General features: G+C 35.8%; 1 pseudogene; it reads left to right on the plus strand.

Moving 5' to 3' along the window:
- The first annotated feature begins 7997 nt into the window (after window positions 1-7997).
- The window catches only part of LOC101527041 (S-adenosylmethionine synthase-like), a 29661-nt pseudogene continuing 23539 nt past the window's right edge, over window positions 7998-14119 (plus strand).

Genomic DNA, 14119 nt, shown 5'->3' on the forward strand with positions numbered 1-14119 from the left:
TATAATGTCATTAACACTATTAGGAGAAAAGGAGTACGATGTTAAAGTGCACTTTAGAGATTAAAATTCTGTAAGTTATAAACACAGAGAAGTGATAAAAAGATAAAAACCTAATTGCCTAGTTCTATCATAAATTGTGTGCATTGTTAAAATACTGCACTGTACTCCATGAAATGAACAAATGTTCCATATTCAAGTATTTTGAGGAATCCAAAGAAAATATGAAAAAAAGTATATGTTTAACTAAAAACATTAAATGAAACTGCTTAAAAATAAACAGAAATATGGAAATTGATACCTTTAAAATAGCAAAATTAGTTTTCTTTAATGGTATAAACATGATTACATCTATCACTTAAGTAAAATTTATAATTATACTAAGATATTTTGGTTTCTTATAGAATATATTAAACTCTATCCTTGGTATGTTTTAATATTAAGACCTTCAATGACGATGAAATGTAGATTCTCGAATACTATAAAGAATTCACTTACGGAATGTTAGCCAAAAATTTTATGCCTTTAACACACAAATACAAAAAAATGTCACATACTGTTGTAATATTTTTGAAAAACAGATACACATTTGAAAAAGCAGTATTTAACTAAATTGGAAAACTACATAGGTATTGCATGTTATAAACTCATTAAATGCACATACTAACTATGTGTAGTTTTATTGTAAATTATCCCTCAAGAATTGTTTAAAAACACAAATGTGTCATAAAAACATGGCATTGTCAACCAATCAAGAAAAACCACAAGCACAACTAACTCTAAGCAGAAAATATGCCCTTCATCATCTAATTTTGAGTTGTACGTTTCACCATCTTTAGTCCCTAGAGGAATCCAAGAATGGAGTATTAGCTGTCTAACAACCTTCCAAGAACACTGGAAAAAATAACTACTTTTACCATGGAAAAAGCAAAAAACAATGACAAAGGGGTGGAGGGGTTGGGGGAGAAGGGCGGCTTTAAGAACAAAGTAAAAGGCTTGTATATGTATAGGTCCTTTATTGAAAATTTTGTAAAGAAATTTCCATTGCACAATAGATCAATAAGTAAATAGCCTGAAAATACTTATGTGGGCATAGTTAGTGGTTATTTTTTATAAAAACATAGCCTCATTGTTTGCTTACTGATACAGCAACAAATAAGTAGACACACCTTGTGAAAGATATTTTGCCCTGACGTGGTAGACTACTACTGGCTAAAGTCCTTGCCTTGCATACCCTGGAATTCTATATGGGCACTGGTTCTAAACCCAGTGGGCCTGCGTCTCATCCAACTCCCTGCTTGTGGCCTGGGAAAGCAATCAAGGACAACCCAAAGCTTTGGAACCTTGCACCTGCATGGGAGACCCAGAAGAAGCTCCTGGTTCCTGGCTGTGGAATGGCTCAGTTTCAGCTGTTGCAGCCATTTGGGAAGTGAATCAGCAGATGGAAGATCTTCTCCTCTGCCTCTTCTTCTCTCTGTATATCTAATTTTCCAATAAAAATAAATAAATCTTAAACATATATGTATATATTTGTTAATTTCATGACACTTGAATGATTTCGTGTTTGACACTGTAACTCTGAAAAGGACACAAAAGAGCAGGATAACTGTTTACATGACTAAGAGGTTTTGTCTTGTTCAATAGACTTCTTAACCATCAAGGGAGGCAGCCTACACTGAGTACAAGCCTTCTGCCAGGATTGATCTCTAACACAGGTGCTAGCTTGCATATTGCCACTTCAGCCTGTATGACCTTGGACATATTAATAAAATATTTTTGCTCTCATTATTTTTATTTATCCAAAAGAAATTAAAGCGGTAGCTAAGCCATAAGATTGTTGTGAAAAATCAAATTATAATGTATCTGTTAGCACTTATGTTTGTGTCTGTGTTTAAATGAAGGCAGCACTATATATTTACCTATTTTTATAAAAGTTTCTATTTCATTCATCTCCTACATGCCTGCATGTATGCACATGCTCCCACATAGATGTCCAAGTATCCCAACCAGTAAGAATAACACTGCAAAAACAAAAAGATAAGGCATTGTTTTTCAAGAACAATGTAATTCACGCTAGGAGTGTGTTTCTGTGAAGCGGGAAAGTGGTAGGTGATAGAACAACACAGAATTAAGGAATATACACAATTCTTGGAAGGAGAGATGTAGTTTTCCCTGTATATCCTGTTTATCAATCTTATTTTCCTTCCCTAAAAAAAACATGTACACCTTTATTTCAAAATAGAATCCTTGATTGAGCACCAATGATTGTATGATATAGAAATTAAGTGTCATAACACTCCCCTTAATGAGAAAAACATGATTATACCTTCATGTGTCTTTAATCTTTTGGAGTGCACAAAAGTACTAGACATCCACCTTTTACCTCAAGGTCAATTTGCTTAATTTCATAAAATAAATAGAAAATTCTCCCAATGTTTACTGTTCAGAGCAATGAAAAAAATCAAGTCTAGTTAGAGAAAATAGAGACCTTTAAAAGCAGATAACGTTTAAGGCTGCACAAAAGAAATTTGGTTAGGTTTCAGAATCTGGATATGGGCTTCACACCATTATTCCGTGTTTTCATGTCACAATATTTATTCAGTAGCATAAAGATATGTACTTCATAATTATTGTGTTCATGTAGTTCATGTAGTTCAGGTTGTCATACCTAATATACTCTTTAAGGTCACTTTGAGATTAAATGAGTGATTTAATTGAAATATTGATCAATGTCTTGACATTGAAAGCCTACTGTAGAAGTGGCCTTAGCTGGCAGGGAGCTTTGATCTTTTAGCAGCAGGAACAAAAAGTCCACATCCCCTAAAAAATTTACCTACACATTTTGAAAAATTATATCACCAAATTGCGTGCTTTAACTCAAAAGTTGAGACAATGTATCTGAGATGTTGACATAGTTCACATCTCCACATTCATTTACTAAAATTGCACCTTTATGATGCATGTTTTTAAAATAGCAATTCATAAAAAGAATGAAAAGTATTTATTAAAAAGTTCTTCAGTTGGACTTGAATGCTATAAACTTTTCAACATGAAAGATGTTAAGCATCAGATAAGGTTATTTTCTGGGCCAAACATGCATTATTCAAAAGGGAAGTACTAGCAGACCATGGTGACCTGAAGAAAGCTGGAAAGTGCAGTCTTGCATACTGCATTCTAAACTTGGAACAGTGAATAAGTAGCCCTGATGCCTGACTCTTGAGAAATGTATTTTCCTTAACCTTTGCTGCTCGGCTCTGTATTACCAATCTTATTCCCCCTAGCTTCTCTCATGCTATCAGAATTTTTTTCAGGCACCAGACATAAAATTTTGTGATAACAGAGAATGATAATAGTGAGACTGAATCTTGACAGGAAATTGAGGAACACAAAAGGGAAAGCAAAATATTTTGAGAAGGAAAAATTAGGTCCTATCGTAGCACAGTGAGTTAATTGCAGATCATTTGACCTCACCAAGCATGAACACTAAGGTAATTCTGACTTGTTGAGAAGGTGAAATGTGGCAGGCTAATTAGTACATTTATCTTATCATTTCACATATGCCATAGATTCCATAATATAAACTCATGTACTTTCTAAGGATATACAGATATGAAAATTACAAGCATGGAAATATCTGTTCTCAATATAGTCAATATTGTCATTACCAAATCTTATTTTCCTATTCTAGTACTCATTTTATTTCACTGAATTTTTGATCCTTAGTGTCCTACAAAATTTCTTCTTCAAGAATTTCCCTGAGAATCATGATGGTGGAATAGGATAAGGATATATTTAAGCAGACAGAAAATCATGAGTCAGTATGAAACAGAGAGGCCATGATCCTGGGACTTGGAAAAGACAGACCAACAGCAGAGGGATACCTAGAGACCAGGTGGCATGGGAAAGCAGCAGAATAAGCAGAGCAGTGCTTCAGTGACCAGATACCCTAGTGGTGGCTGGTGATTAGGGATTAGAGCTCCACCAGTGCCCAGGCGGGAAGGGGAGTTCACCAGAAGCCCAGGAAGTAGACACAGGTTTAGAACTACCCATCCTACTGATTTGTTTAATTCAACCATCAGCTGAAGTAGAGTGGCAGAACCCAAGTTGGTGGGTGCAGAAGCTTGGTGGATTTCATGGCCCAGATCTCCACCAGTGCCACATCAGTCATAATTTTTGTAATTATAAAAAAGATGTGGGACTGAAGGAGCAATGGTGACTGCGCAGGCACTAAGCCAGAAGAGAAATCACTTCTGGCTCAATGCACTGCAATGCTGTCACAGAGACAATAGTGTTGATTTGGCATCCTATGGATTCTATCCAAAATAGGTCCAAATGGCATTCAAACTAAATATCCAGCAGGATACAGCAAGACCAACACTGCTTACAGTGCAGTAATTTAGGACAGCTGGTGTCTCCCCAATCCTAGGCACTGTACAAGGTGGGAGTGGAAGAAAGGCTGTACACTCCATGATGCAGCCACAGTAAAGATCACACAGGGTAGAAAGTTGTGAGCCAGGATCTGGGGCTACGGAGACAATGGTTGAAATGTAGCAAAAGGGCCTGGCCTGAAACCTACTGGAGGGAGTGGCACAAGTAACACAAATGAAGAACTGGGTACTGAATGAAACCAGTAAAATCAATTGTTAATCAGTGAACTACACAACTTAGAAACAGGCCACAAGTAGGAGAATCTGCTAAACAGAACCACAATGGCCAAGAGCAAAAGAAGAGACAGAGGCACAGAGAATGTTACTCATGCCTCCCCAAATGAGCAAAAGCCTTTGTCAACCTCAAAGTTAACTGAGAAAGATATCAAGAAAATGGTGGTAAAGAACTTATAAAGCATTTTTTCGAGGATCAGAAACTCATTCAAGAGTTCAAGGAATTTAAGAAATATGATATATAGGAAATAGTAGCAATGAATCAAATGAAAACCAATGTAACAGAAATTAAAAACATAATGGAGCAAATACAAATTCAGTGGAAAGCCTCAATAATAGAGTGAGGAAGAAGAAAAACACCTCAGAATTGGAAGATATTTATAACCAAAATGGAGAAACAATCAAAAAGCCAGAACAAGAACTGAGTCAAGCTAAGAAAAGTACTCAATGAAGGAAGCTATTACAACCTGACTATAAGATTTATGGGAGTTCCAGAAGGCACAGAAAGAGAAACTGGATTTAAAATGTATCCAATAAAATAATAAAGGAAAAGTTCTATAATTTGGAGAAAGAATTGGGAAACAAAACACAGGAGGGGCACAGATCTTTAAACAGGTTGACCAAAAGCAATCTTTGTCACATGATAGTCAAGCTCTCTTCTGTTGAACACAAGGAAAAGACACTTATATATGCACATGAAAAAATCAATTGACGAATAGAGGATCCCCAATCAAACTCAAAGCTGACTTCTCACAGGAAGCTCTACAGCCAGAAGAGAATGGTGTTCTCATTCCAGATTCTAAAAGGAAATATTTATCATCTGAGAATAACTTAATCAGCAAACCTTTCGTTTGACTTTGAAAGTGAAATAAAACTCTTCCCCAGCGAAGAAAAATTCAACGAATTAGCCTCTTCCAGACCTGCTCTACAAAAATGATACTTAAAGATGTTCTCTTGACAGAGAAAAGAAATAGCACCCACCAAAACCAAATGCAAATGTGAAGAATATCCCAGTAAAAAAATAGCTGAACACTAATAACAATGAACAACCCATTGCAATAATGAACAGACCAAATTATTACCTATTGATATTAACTACGAATGTAAATGACTTAAACACATCAATAAAGCATCATAGATTAGCAGGCTGGATCAAAAAGCAAGACCTATCTATCTGTTTCCAACAGGAGACACATCTCACCAATAAAGGTGTGCAGACACTGAAAAGGAAAGGATGAAAAAAAATATTCCACCTAATGGAAAAGAAGAAAAATGAGCTCAGTAGTCATTCATGTATCAGATAATGCTGACTTTGACATGACAAAAATACTAAAAGAGATGAAGAAGGACACAATATAATGATCAAAAGATCTGCCCAGCAAGAAGAAAACATCTTACTAGTTTCCTAGAATGTTTTCTTTTTCATCTCTAATTTTACTTGGTTTTTCTCTCTTGTTTTTTTTTTTTTTTTTGCTAGTCTAACTAAAATTTTCTTTTGCCTATCTTCTTAAAGAATTGCTCTTTGTTGTTTCAATTTGTAGGTTTTTAGTTTCAATTTCATTTATCTCTGCTATGATTTGAGATGTATTATTAGATCATTTATTTGAGATATTTCTATTTCAAACAAGCACCTGGTATTATAAATGTCCCACTCCATACTGATTTTGCTGCATATCATGGTTTTGATATTTTTGGCTTTATTTTCATTCTTCAAAAAACTTTTTTTCTTATTAGTTTCTTCAATGACACATAAGTCATACAGTAGCACCATTTTCTTTGAGGATTTTTTATTTTATTTTTACTTTTTGCGGGGACACATTTACTTTCTTTTTACTTTCGTTCAGTTACATGTTATTTAACTTCATGTTGCAAATTTTCTATTTTTCTTCTTGTTGATTTTGTTTTGTGGGGTTTCATTTAAGGGGATATATAGTAACTGTGTAATAGAGACTGTCATATTCAGATGTGAAGATACTGTGCAGTATGCATCTCCACTTCCAAATCAAAGATGGACTCCCAAGGAAACCATTAATATATCTTAACAACAGGATGTTGGACTCTCTGCCATGAACCATACCTACAATGTCAGGATACACTTAAATAGCTGAATGATGGATTTATGACTGTTTATGAAAGATTATACCATTGTAATAATATAAGGAAAATCAGTGAGGGAGGAGAGGATACCGCCCAGTGCCCATGGAACTGTATCATAAAATAATTAAAAAAAAAACAAAAGAAAAAATGAATTTTGTTTTCTGTCATTAATCCTTCATCTCACAGAATAATTTCCCTATTCATTTTGTTTTCTTTACTTATTATGGAAAAACTCAAATATTATGTATGTAATATATATCAGCCTTTCATCTTTGATTTTCTGTACTTTAGCAAGTGAATTTATTTATTGTGTGAATTGACTTCTGGTTTTAAATCAATAGTTCTGAAATAGTTGCTCTAATGATCATATGTTTTATTGGCAAATATCTAAACTATCTTAGAAACCGTTGTAGCAATCAACAAAGGCTAAATCTTTTTTTTTTTTTTTTTTGGATTTTTCATCCTTTCTTTATTTCATTTCATAAACAAAGGCTAAATCTTAGCAATGTGATTTTTTTCCCCAGTTCCCAGTAACAATACTCAATGCTTTGCTATATTTTGATGATTCTAATTTCAAAATATTTGCTTTTGAAAGATGTTTTGGGGGCCTGGCAGCGTGGCCTAGTGGCTAAAGTCCTCACCTTGAAAGCCCCAGGATCCCATATGGGCGCCGGTTCTAATCCCAGCAGCTCCACTTCCCATCCAGCTCTCTGCTTGTGGCCTGGGAAAGCAGTCGAGGACGGCCCAATGCATTGGGACACCGCACCCACGTGGGAGACCCGGAAGAGGTTCCAGGTTCCCGGCATCGGATTTGAGCGCATCGGCCTGTTGTGCTCACTTGGGGAGTGAATCATCGGACGGAAGATCTTCCTCTCTGTCTCTCCTCCTCTGTGTATATCTGGCTGTAATAAAAAAATGAATAAATCTTTGAAAAAAAAAGATTGAGGTAGTCTTGTTTCCTTTTTTTCTATTTGTCTCCAAAAAACAAAGTTACAACATTCTTATCCCAAAATACGAGCATTTTCTCCATCTTTTTGCAACATTTTGTTTATGTAAAGGATTAAAAATAAACAACATAGCCTGAAGGTTTTTCGTTTCAACATCTCTGCTCCACTCCTTTTTTTTTTTTCTTTTTACCTGCAGCTTATCTAACTCCATAAAGCAAGAACCAAAACAGCAACAAGTTATGGCTGGCTTTTAAAAATATAAGAAATATAATTGGCGGGCTAGTAAAAGCCCACAATGGATAGTGATGAAGTTAACTCCGTGTTGCTAAGAAGCGGGTAACTATTCGTTGTCGTGGCACAGCCCTAACCCACTCCGCACTGGGTATCTCCAGAGGTCCTCAAGAGGCACAAGGAATATTTGGAGTAATTATTTCATTGTGAGTGTGAAAAGTCTCCACCAGCACCTGCTGATTGCTGACATCTCTGCCTAATTCTCCAACTTTGTGCTCCAGTTTCTTTCCCCTGCAAGAGCAGCTAAGAAGCAGGCCATGCAGGACAGATAAAAGAGAAATGGCCCATTCCCTTTTATACAATATCCTCCTAGATATGGTATGGTTACTTTTAATATTAACTTCTTTGCCTTGTTAAACAGCTCTAGTTTCAAGATATTTGAGAGAGAGAGAGAGAGACAGAGAGACAGAGAGAGAGTTAGATGTATTTGAAAGAGTTACACAGAGGGAGACACAAACATACAGAGAGAGGGAGAGAGATCTTTCACCCATTGGTTCATTTCCCAAATAGCCACAACACTCATGGCTGGACCAGGTCAAAGCCAGGGGCCAGGAAACGTCACCATGATCTTTTACATAAAGGCAGAAGCCCAAGCACTTAGGCTATCTTGCACCGCTTTCCTCAGATGCATTAGCAAGGGGCTACATAAGAAGAGTACAATATCCAGGACTCAAGCTGGTGCCTAAATGGTATACTGTATTACAGGTGGACACCTAACCCATTACACCGAAACTCTGACTCCCAAGCCTAATTTTTTTTTTAAGATTTTATTTATTTTATTACAAAGTCAGATATACAGAGAAGAGGAGAGACAGAGAGGAAGATCTTCCGTCTGATGATTCACTCCCCAAGTAAGCCACAACGACCGGTGCACGCCAATCCGATGCCGGGAACCAGGAACCTCTTCTGGGTCTCCCACATGAGTGCTGGGTCCCAAAGGCTTGGGCTGTCCTTGACTGCTTTCCCAGGCCACAAGCAGGGAGCTGGATGGGAAGTGGAGCTGCTGGGATTAGAACAGGCGCCCATATGGGATCCTGGGGGCGTTCAAGGCGAGGACATTAGCTGCTAGGCCATGCCGCCAGGCCCTCCCAACCCTAATTTTAACCTCTTTTTTCAACAAGTATAGGAAAATTCCAGGTAAAAATGATGAGAAGGTGTGAGGCTATTCCGGAATTTTTTTCTTCTGAACTATGCCTCCCGGATATGGTTGTTTTGGTTACTTTGTAATGTCTCAGTCAATAGATTTTGTTTAGATTTCAAATGTGTGGGTGTGTGTTTTCCAGTGGGATTATATAGTACAAACTACATCACTAGAGGCCGAAGTTAAAGGTATTTTTTTAAAACAATAATTACAATTTCCTGATTGCCTGCATGGTAAATGATAGAATTTTTAATGAAGATTCAGTTATATATACAAATATTTGGAAGCGATGTATGAAGAAGCTTATAAATAATAAATAGTGGTTATGATGTGATCAAATGATATAAAAGGCCAAAGATACTGACATTTATAACTCAATCACTGGATGACAGCTAGATGTGCCTTGATAACATTTATTGTTTTGATTGACTTTTGTGGTCGCCGAGCAGGTAGAGCACATACACATACATACACTCAATTCCAACCAAATATGATGACATCATTTCCTTATTTGAGGAGTTCCTGTGATGCTGCTGTAATACCAGAGATTTACTTCACAAATTACACTTGTCAACAGTTCCACATTGTTGTGAAATATTCTTAAAGTTAAAAAAAAAGTTGTTTTATAAGAATCACATGATTCTCTCTAAAGTATAAATTCACAACTCTTTTAGAATGAATCATGAAGCAGTGGCTGAAAACACTGAAAAAATTTTCAAATAGTATATTTGATATCTGCTTTATTTATAGTTGTAAGTCCTGGTTTAATAAAAATCAACCTGACACTGAAGAAATTCCAAAGCTTAGAAAACCAGGAAATAATTATTTTTATCCTTTTTTTTTTTTTTAGCACTGCCTGATCTATATTTTTGTTTTTTTCCTTTTTCTGTTTTTCCATTGTATGATAAATTTTAGCTATTCTAACATTATCATAATGCACGGTGCTTTTCTGTTTAGCTGTAACCTTAACCTAAATGATAAATTTTTGTTAAAATTTTTATTTCAAAAAAATGAAACTGAAATAAATATATTTATTCAATTTGTCAGATGCTGAAGAGAGTTCACAAAGGTCTAGGGGACCAAAAACTTTTTGGATAGATAATGGTTCCAAAGGTCATAAGGGTATGCACAGAGCCTTTAAACTAATTAGATTAAGAAGCTTGATTCAGCAAATGCAGTTTACTCACTACAAACCACGTTTGACCTCCCTCAAACTTAGAAATGATTTTGATTACTTGTGACATTAGAATGACTCCACAGTAAGTTTTTCTTCAGTGAAAGAGGACAAATCTTTAACCCTGGAGATGAGCCATTGTCCATCTCCCAGTGTTAGCAAAGCATACAGTTCATGAGTGTTCTACAGTAGAGTGTGTTTACTTTTAAGTGTGCTCATATAAACGGGAATATTCCACTTTACTTAATGTCTAATGAGTGCACCTTCAACTTTATCTTAGCCAAAAGACTGAGAAGTAATTATGAGTGCACTTTTCAATCCTTGTGATAGGTAATCTTTGTAAAAAAATAAGAAGTAAGGCCTAGCAAAATAGCCCAGTGGCTAAAGTCTCACCTTGCATGCACCAGGATCCCACATAGGCCCTGGCTCATGTTCTGGCTGCTCCACTTCCCATTCAGTTCCCAGCCTGTGGCCTGGGAAAGCAGTAGAAGAAGGCCCAAGCTTTGGGACCCAGCACCCACACATGGAATACCCAGTTAATCTTGCTATGACTTCACTTTGGCTCACTTTCAGCCTTTGCAACCACTTGGGGAGTAAAGCAGCAGATGGAAGATCTTTCTCTCCATTTCTCCTCTCTTGTAAATCAGCCTTTTCAATAAAATTCAAAAATCTTTTAAAAAGGGCCCAGCACAGTGGCCTAGCAGCTAATGTCCTAGCTTTGAACACACCAGGATCCCACATGGGTGTCAGTACTAATCCCGGCAGCCCCGCCTCCCACGCAGCTCCCTGCTTTTGGCCTGGGAAAGCAGTCGAGGACAGCCCAAAGCCTTGGGACTCTGCACCCATGTGGGAGACCTAGAGGAAGTTCCTGGCTCCTGACTTCGGATAGGCACAGCTCCAGCCATTGCGGTCACTTGGGAATTGAATCATCAGATGGAAGATCTTCCTTTCTGTCTCCTCCTTTCTGTGTATCTGACTTTGCAATAAATGATCAAATGAATACATAAATAAATCTAAACAAATGAAGCAAAGGGAATCAGTTTTTAGTAACATATAATTCAAGTAATTATGATTTTGCATAAAATTTAATATTTGTGTTATATAGAACACAGATGTTTTGCTGAGCAATTGTTTGTCATCAAAATTATTTTTGTGAACATTAAAGGAGTTTCATTTCTCTTGGAACATGTGACTGGAAGAAAAATGAAAATTTTAAGCATATAAAGTTAATTGGATCTGCTTGATAGAGTTGGGTTAGTGACCACAAACTAAAGCTCAACTATTCAGAACTCTTAATCACTTATTTTGGTAATATATAAAGCTATTTGTTACCAAAATTATGTTTGCTTCACATTTTTTGTGTGTATTTTCATTGTTGTGATTTACTTTGCTACCAGGGAAAAGTGAATCCGTGCTAGGAGTGTGATTAAACTAATTGGGGTTGGTGTTGTGATAAACTACCAACTGTAACTCTCACATCCCATGTAAATACTGCCCTAATCTGGATCCCTACTTTCATGCCTCCTACAGCAGCAGTGAATAACCTAAATGCTTAGGCCACTGCCACCCTTGTGTGAATCCCAGATGCAATTCTATGCTCCTGCTTTGCCCTAACCCAGCCCTAGCTTTTGTGGCCAGCAAATGGAAGATTCATTCCATCATTGTCATACAATTTAAATTTGCTGCAGACAGATGACACAAACTGGTAAGAATGACTACAGAAATAGGTAAAAGAAGAAGTGGAAACAAGGAGGAAATTGAAGTCCTGCAAGAATAGGGGAAACCATGAACACAGAGATCCTAGAACCCATGTTACATGGAGAGTACTATTCATGTACAAAGATGTGAAAGCATGAGGAATATTTTATCTTTAAGGAATAAATACTGTGATGTTTCTGAAATCTAAAGAGCCAGAAGGAAACTGGCTGAAAATACTGGGCAAGAATACAAGAGACAAATTATGCTATCCCCATCTGTTAAAGTTATTTCTTATATAGAATGGAGAATTTGGAAGTAGTTCCATGATTCTTGAAAAATGTATGTTTATTTGTAAGAATCAGACTATTAGTATTCCATGGGCACTTGATGAATGAGTAAAATTTAGTTAAATTGCAGCACAAACCTTTAAAAAATAACTTAACGTGTCCTAATGAGAGTTATGAAAATCTATTAATTGATCCTAAAAATACTAAATTCAAATAAAAATTATTTAATAAGAGCTACAAACACTTAAAGTCATCAGAATTTAAGAACTGCCGAGAAAAATTAAATATCCCCCAAAGCAAATTTCTTTCTCTAATTATAAAAGACCATGAATTAAGAATTAAAGGATTTTTAATTCTAGTCTTGCTATTTTCATTCTGTTAGCAGAAAATAACTTAGAAAGCTAGTTTAAAAACATGCTGATTAATGCATTCTCTCTTCTCGTGATAAAACTTTGTATAAGCAACAAAGACAATAGTTCTGCGCATCAACAATAAAATTTACGATTGTAATATACTTATTTATGTTATTAACATTAACATTTTTATTAAGAACAAAACATCTATATTGAAAGGTTGTAATTTGTATTTTAGTAACCAGACCATTTGTTTTTTTCATGTTTGTCATTTAATCTGAATGATGACAATAGATAAGAAAATTCTAGCTTCTGAATTGTGTGACTAATGAAACCTTAAAATCACTGTGTGTGTGTGTGTGTGTGTGTGTGTGTATTCACTTCAGAAAGACAATAACTGGTGAATGAGATAGAGAGGATAGTTTACTAAAAACAGTGTTGTCGTTTGCCTTATTGTGGGTGCATAAGTTAAGGTATAAGTTAGACTACTTGAAAGAGAACTAAAATAATAGTGGCTTAGAAAAGGGAAAATTGTATGCCCCTTTCTGTGTAGCGGTGCGTTGCTAGTAGGGTGACTCCATGGTGATAGAAATCTTTGTGTATTATTTTACTCCATATGATGCTAGGTATAGGTTTGTCATACATTGTCTCTCCTATTCCTAACTTCTCTCTGAAAATAATACTAATTACTATTATAGTTATATGTTACCTAAGAAATTAAAAACTTAGGAGGGAAGGGAGAGAGGAAGAAAAGGAAGGTAGGGAACAGAAAGAGATGGCGAGGGTGGAGAAGCGTGGGCGGAAAAAAGGAATTATTATTCTGAGAATTGTATCTACAAACAACACTGAATCTGTTCTCTATGCTAATAACATTAACATGAAAAATTATCATTATAAAACACAAAATGATATGTGGACAAGGGAATATTCACATGTTTTGTCTCAAAGTTCAGTAATGTAATTTTCTACTTTATTTTTATGATAAAAATATTGAAAAAAATAAGGCAGTGTTCAATAAATGCAAGTGAGGAAACTGGAAAACAGAAAAACTATAGATATGCTAAGTTCCCAAGGAACATTAAAACATTGATGCCTTTCTGTTGTATTTTCAAAGAGTCTAAATTAAGATGAAGTCATAATTTTTTATTTTCTCAAAAAAACAGAAATCTCTCATAAGGGACTAATTTAAAGGTTAAACTATTCTACCTTCATAATACAGCAAATGCCTTGAGGACATGAATGACACACAACACTCACAACCTGTAAGGAATATTGCTCACATAAAGATAAAGGTTACAGTTTGCTGGTTGTCACTAGCATGATGCTCAAAGGTTTCTATAGCAACTCCTTTATGTAAATCAGCATGCATAGTCTTGTGCAACTTTCAAACAGTTGAAATAAGGGAAGAAATAAAGCAAATGGAAGCTCTTTGGAGACTACTTAATTGTCAGTATTACTTCTTGGTCAAGTAGT

This window comes from Ochotona princeps, chromosome 9 (assembly GCF_030435755.1).
Source record: "Ochotona princeps isolate mOchPri1 chromosome 9, mOchPri1.hap1, whole genome shotgun sequence".
Classification (NCBI taxonomy): domain Eukaryota; kingdom Metazoa; phylum Chordata; class Mammalia; order Lagomorpha; family Ochotonidae; genus Ochotona; species Ochotona princeps.